Raw genomic sequence first — 7,326 nt, 5'->3', positions numbered from 1 at the left:
CAAAGGTGTCAATCCAGAGCACATCAGAGAGGCTGAGAGACACGACGCAGATCAGTCACCGGCACAGACACACACGGGGCACTCCAAGGTGAGCAGTGCACATATCAAGGTCGGCATTAAAGATTGAGTGCTGAGGCAACAAAAGCAGCGGATAAACACATCTGGACCTGCTGTTGAAAAAGCATTTGCTTTTAACAGCAGCATCCCTCCCTGGTGAACACATCTTCAAGGTCCGGACAGGTGATCAGTAAAAGTTTTTAGTCACAGCACAGTGCAATAATAAAACATTTCCTAAAACACATAGTTGTCCAGTCTGTATCATTCCTAAGCAATCTTCCAGTAATAGAGGCGCAATCCCAGTTACTAACACATTAACACTCAAAGCAAGAACACATTCCACCTTATCAATTTAATATTTAAAATTTAAACCGCTAAACCCGCCATCAACAACTACAAAAACAGTTGAAATCGTTACTCAAATATTTTTTGTTATAGACATAAAACAAGATGCACGTTTCCATTTGATATATCTTTACTAGTGTTCTCGCCTTGTTCGCTCCCGGTCCACGCTGGAATTTGCTGTTTAATAAAAAAAGAAAGAAAATCAGACTCTTTTGGGTCATAATTTACAGGGAGTGGACGTGGGACCCGAACCCACGTATGCTTTAGTATGAAGCGGTAACGCTACCGCTGCACCACTACTATTTTCAGGAGGATGGTATATAATGTATGTTTTTTAATGTATACATGTATGTATGTAGTGAAGACGAAAACAATTATATATAGATGTATACTATATGACATACCTTCAGTGTTGCATGAAAACGTTGAGGCGAAGAATGGATATTTAGGAGAGTATTATAGTGAGAGATGTGTCGTCACCCGTATTGCTAAAGCTCTTCTTTGCAGCATTATGCATTCAACAAGTCGGCGTTTGTATGATGTATAATTTATAATTTTATTTTTTGCCACAACGTATAATCGGGCACGATCATTTAACATGTATTGATCATCTACAAACTTTCATTTCAATGGGAATTCTGTTGAGTTTTTTAACTCTGTTGATGCCATATGTAGCCTACTTCAAACGGGAGCTCGTTGAACAAATAATGAGTGGAAGCTTTGCAGAGTACTGAGATTGCGTCATGACGAGCTTTGAACGGGTCTCCGAAGCCTCAGACATGCGTACTAGTTAGATGATGACGGAGCTACCGAAGCCTCAGACATGCGTACTACTGAGATGATGACGAGGCTACTGAAGCCTCAGACATGCGTACAAATGAGATTGCGTCATGACAGGCTTTGAACGGGGCACCGAAGCCTCAGACATGCGTACTACTGAGATGATGACGAGGCAACTGAAGCCTCAGACATGCGTACAAATGAGATTGCGTCATGACAGGCTTTGAACGGGCACAAGCCTCAGACATGCGTACTACTGAGATGATGACGCGCTACTGAAGCCTCAGACATGCGTACAAATGAGATTGCGTCATGACAGGCTTTGAACGGGCACGAAGCCTCAGACATGCGTACTACTGAGATGATGACGGGCACTGAAGCCTCAGACATGCGTACTACTGAGATGATGACGCGCTACTGAAGCCTCAGACATGCGTAGTACCGAGATTGGATCATGATAGGGCTTCGAGCAGACATGGTCACTGGTTACTGAATCTTTGTAAAGCCTCAGCACACTGAAAGGCATTGACCTCTTAATTTTGAGAGTCTATCTGACACTTAACTCTCTAGTTATATTTTGTAATTCGTATTGACATTACACATTTCAGTTGATATGGTTAAGCTACAATTCAGGTAGTTGCTGAGAATTAATTATTGTTCTTGTGGATTGCTGTGATTTCCTTTGTCTGATACATAGTGTCAAAGATATATTGTCATATATTAACTTTATATATATATGAAAAGATTAGGTAAATCGTTCAACCTTTTATGGAACACTTAATTTTGTTCAAAACCGTCGTCATATAGTATACATCTATACATATAATTTTTTCGTCTTCATTAGGAGAATACAACAATGATACTCTCGTATCAATTAAACCATTTTAACGTGCATATGTCAAACAACATATTTCATCCGCCGCAGTAAGAACAGTAGTAGTAGTTCAGTTGTGCAGAGCTCGTTAATTATCCGGATTAGGTGGCTCAGTGGTGTTGTCGCTCAGGTTCGTGTCGCTGATCCTCCTCTTGTGAAAGTTTTTTTTCTATTCCTCCATTTAACAAGCTTGGACGGATAGTGAGCGAATCGAGCTATCGAGGGAAGGTTGGGCCACCGTAGTCGGGCAGGTGGCACACGCCCCTAATTATATTGTGTATGTAAAGAGTTTCACTGTAAAATGTAATAAGCTTCATATTTGTGTGTTTGGAGACCCAGGTGTCGTACTGAATTTGTATTGTAGAAAAATATACTACTGTCCATTATGCCTAAATGTGTCTTTTCGTGTCTGATCGCTATATGGCACTTCCAACTTGGGACAATTCGCTATAAACAGTTTCAGCCAACCTTCTAAACATGCAGAACGACAGTGTGAACCTTAATTGTTGCGGCGCAGCATCTTCGTTTCAGTCAGTCATTGTCCTGTTAGACTATTTACTGTTAAGTGCTGCTTGAGCTACCGTTTATAGTACAACAGGTGGCCTACGTAGTTCTTAAATCGATATTGAAATGCACACACAAGTCTCCTAAATTATTTATTGAAATGCCTACATTTACAGTGTCCGTTTTAGGAAGTCGTAGTTTTTACTTGTTCCCGTTATTAGGAATTATAATTTCTCAGTGTCACATATTATTCGTTACTACTCGCGAGTCCCGTATCATTGAGATTCTGTTTTATATTCTGTATAAGGAAACTTTTTAAAAGTAGCGTTGATTAAACTGACTATAGCAGACTTGTCATCTTCTTAAAATGATTTTATCGATTTGATATTGACAATTAATCATTAGGTCAAACATCAAGGAGGATTTGAGTTAGCATGGACTGCACTGTTTCTTTTTTTTCGTGACATCGTGTCAGTAGAGAGTGCGTCACGTTAACAATGCATTCTGTCCTAAGTGACAGCGCACACACTTTTTTATATTTCCTAAAGGCCAATGTGTCTCAATTTTCTCATTAATATATTTTGACAGTGTCTTTTAGTGAGAATGATTATAAACATAACCTGTGTTCATTTCCCATGTAGATCTGTAACGTTTGGTGAGTATAAATAAAAGTAACAACACATATAATAGTTATGTTGCATTGTTTATGATTAACAAAATTCATCGTTTATCTGAAATGTTCTACGTATACAGTCGATTTATTCCACTTCTGAAGGTGTACATTGTCGGTATTACTTTATTACATGTTATTACTTTAACATGGCCTTTTTATAACTTCACTTTAACTTAATACTGATACTCTGTATGTTCAATTCTTCATAATAACTATTCACAGTGGCTCCAAAATCCATACTGACCCCAACTCTCTCTTCTGTTTTTTTTCCGGTGGCCTGCGCCACCACCCCCTACTCAAGCATCCTGATGCACCAACATTGATGGACTGAAAGCCAGAAGTCTACGTGACCATCATCATCAGGTCCTTCCATGAAAACCCTAAATACAAAGAGGACTGTTTCATTTATGTTGGTAGATTGCCCAGAGGGACTGGGCAGTCTCGTGGTCTGGAACCCCTACAGATTTTATTTTTTTCTCCAGCCTTTGGAGTTTTTTTTTTTTCTGTCCACCCTGGCCATCGGACCTTACTTATTCTATGTTAATTAATGTTGACTTATGTTTATTTTTTATTGTGTCTTCTATTTTTCTATTCATTTTGTAAAGCACTTTGAGCTACATTTTTTTGTATGAACATGTGCTATATAAATAAATGTTGATTGATAGATTGAATGATATTCTCCATTGCATTTGCTCCCGAGTGTAACGTGTGCCAGTGTAACCGAGGGATGGCAGACGAGCTCACGTACCGGGTGACAAGGCACATTCTCATCCTGATGTCCAGGCTCTTGTCATAAATATTCCCATCTTGTGCTTTTCTCGTTCCTGCAAGTTTACTATTATTATTGGACATGTAGAGGAAATGTGTTTTATTTTATGTCTATGAAAGGAAGGACGGTAAAGCCTTGAATGAAACTGAGTGTTGATGCTTTGGGTAACAAGACAGGTTAAGGAGCAGAGAACATTGAATGTGATATTGACTGCGGGGGATTGTGTAACTGGAAGATGGTTTAAGAATACAGAAACGGCAAAAACTTAGTCTTTCAGTAATTCTATTTACATCAATTATTTACTCTGTTGTGCTGCACTTCGGAAGATTACTTATTTACCCCCCCAGCGCAGCCTTTGATAAGATGAATTCACAACTAAAGGAATGTTCATGACAAAGTCAGGTGCTTTTTTGAAAGTTTGGCTCCAGATGTGCTTATCCAGCTTCTCCTTCTTCTCAGTACTTGAGTGATCTTTACGTTCACCTTTGGATGAATTTGCAAAGTTTCTTTACAACTTTTTTGTCTCATTAACGCAGAAATCCCAAGGCTTTCCTAAAATTGCAGAAGACACTGTTGATGGCGCTGATTCTGTTTTAAAGACAATTGTGATTAGTTATGCAGAACACGCTTTTACTCACATTGCTTTTTGGAAATCAATAATACAAATCGGCAACAGATCTGGGAATCACTGAATAGTAAAAACGTTTAATGAGGAATGTCTTGCGCATATACTGGTGTAATGACCACGTCGGCTTTAGTGAAGCATTTCTTAGCCTCTGTGATATGATCGACATGGGGTAGAATAGATTCTGGATTGTTACAATACGTGCTACCTTACGCAAAATATGCTCATCGATTTGTTACAGATTCTTGGTGGACACAATTCCACACCGAGGAAAAAGGTGCCCCATGTAAATCGTTCATAATGTCTCCAAAATATATTTGTTAACTTTCAAACAAGTACTACTTAACTGTTTTATACAAAATCCTTATTTCAACATATGCGAGCCCCAACTAGGATTTGAACTCGGGTTAGCGTATTTTATCAATATAACACAGACAACCGCTATTTACGCTTTGAGCCAAAGCACTTCAGCAGACTAGTTACTGACCAAATCGACTGCTGACTGCGCGGATATCAATGACGTCATTACGCTAGCGTGCTCAAAATCACGTGACGGGCGCATTTGAAGCAAGCCTCGAAGCGGTGCTTCGATCTCCAGTGCTTCGATAGCTCGACACAGTGTCGAAACCTGAGTATCGAGCGGCCCATCACTAGCGTAAAGTTGTTTTGTTACTTTCAGTGCTTCATTTTGTATGAGTAATGGTACAGCCCAGCTAAACCCGAGAGGACGATGGGTAGCCGCGAAACAGCAAAAGGCAGTTATTCATACGAATCATCGGCTCAGCAGCGGTCTCTGCCCCGAGAGAAGGTATCAACGCAGTGCACCGAAGCAGAGGTTATCTTAACTATTAGTCCTGGGGGGTATTCCAGAAAGCTTGGTTAACTTACCATTTGGTAAATCATAACCTCTGGGTTGATTTACCCCAAACCCGCATACCATGAGTATGTCGGTTTCAAAACACCTGAGAAGAGTAAGTTCAATCAACCTCCTACTGGTTACCCAGAGTTAATGCGCGTGCACCGTGCATACATAAAGACGTTTTCAATGGATCGCCGATTTCACGAGTCCAAATGGAAGATCAAGGAGAAAAAAAGCGAGCGGCATATTTCACAGAGGTGGAGTTGGAGGTGTTAATGCAGGCGTTTGAAGAATTCAAGCCTATCATAATGAAAAAAAGTAATACGGCTGCATCGGCTAAAGAAAGAGAGTTGGCTTGGCAAAAAATAACGGACAGAGTAAATGCGTGAGTGTATTAAATTGCAAAATTGACATCGCCTCCCTTTTATTATACTGTAAAATAATGAAACACCCCTTCCGCACCCTTTTCACTGTTAAATCACTTTGAATGCATTCACTTTTCCCTGCCATTCATTTCTTTAGGTTAAAATAACAATGTGTATTGACTAGGAATATATGGTTTCTTATTTAATAAGGTGTAATCCGTCTGGATGCAGAAGAACTTTGAGGCAAGTCAAAATGAAACATAAAAACATACTGCAAAAAGGTAATAGTTGATTACACGATCACTGAACTATTGATTAAACACGATTTAGTATATTCTGTCTGTCATGTAGCTAATAGAAAGCAAGCTGAAGCCCGTCTAACTGGCGGGGCCCACCACCACCTCCCTCACCCCATCTGAGGAGCTGGCTCTGTCCCTTAATAAAGGGCGACCAGTGGTTGCTGGCATTCCAGGGGCACTTGTCACACACACCATGCACCACAAGTAGCATGGTGAAATGTAAGTTTACCACTATGATTTGTTTTCATTATATGACTTAATAAATTACTATCTCTGTCACTTAAAGGCTTCTTCAACATGCTTAATGTTTTTATGCAGGCTGACTTTATTGAACTGCATATGCTGTGTAGGCTACTGTGTGCTTAGTTGTATTACTGTGACATGTTTTTTTTCCTGCATTTTTGGTTTTTCTTTGATAATATTGAGAATTTTATGGGTTGTATTTTCCTATAGATACTGATAGAGGGATTGTATTATTGGACCCTACAGAAAGGACACAGTCTGTCACAGCTGTAAGTGTTTTGTTGTCAGGTACCTTTAGTTGCTTTTAGATATTTTTTTCTTTTTGCCAGATAATGTATACTTGCATATTTACTCTATAGGTTGAAGATGACGATGAAGAGACCACATCTGCTGTGACAGAAGTGGACAATGCTGGTGGATCCACTGAGGTATGATGCATACCATTATAATGCATGCCCCCTTTTTACATTAGAGTAACAAACTGTCATTGTCCTTTCACAGTACATACCTGGGGATTTGCCCACAGATGACGGTCCTTCAACCTCAATGCACGATCTAAGCAGTGTAAAAATTTGTGCATTTGTCCATATTTTAATGTTATTGTCTGACAGAATCTCATTCATTTAATTATTTTTGGCTTCCTAGTTGCCAGCAAAGGAGCTGTATAAGGTCCATCTTCAAAAACAAATAAGAAAAAGTGACATGGAGATGGACCTTATACAGCTTCAAATGGAGGCGAAAAGGCTATCCATAAAAAAAGCAACATTAGAAATAGAATTACTGGAGCATCGCCTTAAGGTGAGAACTTGTGTGATTATTAATCTGTTGCATGTGTTATATATATATATATATATATATATATATATATATATATATATATATATATATATATATATATATATATATATATATATATATATAAAAATGTAAAGC

Source organism: Polypterus senegalus, chromosome 13 (assembly GCF_016835505.1).
Source record: "Polypterus senegalus isolate Bchr_013 chromosome 13, ASM1683550v1, whole genome shotgun sequence".
NCBI lineage: Eukaryota > Metazoa > Chordata > Cladistia > Polypteriformes > Polypteridae > Polypterus > Polypterus senegalus.
Note: the sequence above shows the minus strand (reverse complement) of the source record.